Raw genomic sequence first — 1,749 nt, 5'->3', positions numbered from 1 at the left:
CCTGCTGTCCTACAGACATTGTTGGGAGTTCGTTTGTTTTGGTGGGAGCTGCTCATCCATCTCTAAGCATTGCAATACTCCAATTCACTGCCCTGCTGAGGTGGCAAACCTTTTTGTAGTGGTGCTCAACTACAGCAGCAGCACGGTGCTCTCACTGCCGTCAGATACTTTCCCTGTCGACTGCTACTACAGACACTCATGGCTTAAGGGGTCTACACTGTCAGAGCTATCAGGAAAGGTACCCAGTCTCCTACAAAAGATTGGTTTAACATGCAGTTGTTTAAACAACAAGGCCTGTAAGCAATTTTACTTATTTTTCTGTTCAAAACACAGATCAAGTGAAAGGCAGTAGCTTCTAAATTCTGTGCAGCAACAGCTGAAACATAACATTTTAGATCATGTCCTTTGGCTCTTGTTCCAAACCACCATCTGGAGAAATCTCTTTCTACACTGAAACTGATGAAGACTACAGCAAGGCCAGTAAAAAATAAGCAAGCTAAAACTGACTGAAAATTGTCCTGCATTGTTTTATCCTGAGCAACAATAGGAAGAACTATTTCCACCAGCCCTGAAATCAATCAAAAATGCCAAAAAACCCCAGACTGCATATTCTTCAAAGAAAATGTGTTTTTATAGCATGAAGTAATGCTTTTGGGCTTCCTATCATCCACAGACTGCAAGATTAGGCATTTACTGGTGTGCTGGGGTGGGGTTTTTTCTTTTTTGCACCCCCTTTTATTTTTTTCTAAATATGCCCACATTTTCACAACACTTTCGTGACCTTATGGAGATTCATATGCAAAAATAAGAATAGGTTACATTAATTTCTGGAGACATTAGTACTTTAACAACCACTTTTTGTTGAATATTCCTTTCCCCTCCACCCCTCCTTTTTTTGCACAACACTGTATATTCCATCTGTGGTGAAACTAGCAGTTTGCAATAAGCTGCATGTCAAATAACTTGATTTGTGCACAGCGCCTATTCCTTCAAATTCCTGTTTTATTAGGCTGCAGCTGTAAGGAGCTCAAGCCCTAAGAACACTGAGGCACAGGAAATGTAGGATGAATCTGAACTTCTATGCTACATTACAGTGCACATAAGAAAAATCAATGTGAGGAGAAAGGGGGAGACACTTCTTTTCTTCGTGCTGCATTGTAAAACCAGTCAAGTTCACTCTGATTCAAACAGAGAAAAAGAACCGTCTGCAGCTTGTTTCATACAGCCCCTTGCTTCAGATGTGGGACTGTTAGAAGCGTTTGAGGGGGGTAAATTAAGTTTTTTATCAAAGCTGCTTCCCAGTCTCCGTTTTATTTTTCTTTTTACTGAGCCATTTTTATTTAAAACACGGATTAACATGTGCTACTGCTTAGAATGATCCAAGTCTGAAAAAAAAAAAAAAAAAAAAAGAAAAAAGAAGAATAGTAATCATGAGTCCACTGGGGAATTAAAGCTTGGGTATTTCACTTTTAATATGCGAGCGGTTGCTAACAGCAACCTGTCTCCCTCCCTGCCTTTAAAAGGGAGAGCAAGATTAGCATGAAATGCCAAAAGAGATGCCCAATTCCCGTCTGGTTTGCTCTGGGATTACACTGGAAATTACGGGCCGGGCCCGCTCCGAGCAGGTGCGTTCGTGTTCTCAACGCACACGCCACGGCCACTGAAAACGCGGCTCTGCCGAGCCACCAGCGAGCCCCGCGCGGGCTGGGCGGCAGGCATGCGAGGCGCTGACAGCGCGGCTCGGCTCGG

The sequence above is a fragment of the Mesitornis unicolor genome, unplaced genomic scaffold (assembly GCF_000695765.1).
Source record: "Mesitornis unicolor isolate BGI_N332 unplaced genomic scaffold, ASM69576v1 scaffold5188, whole genome shotgun sequence".
NCBI lineage: Eukaryota > Metazoa > Chordata > Aves > Mesitornithiformes > Mesitornithidae > Mesitornis > Mesitornis unicolor.
This window is presented reverse-complemented; position numbering follows the sequence as displayed.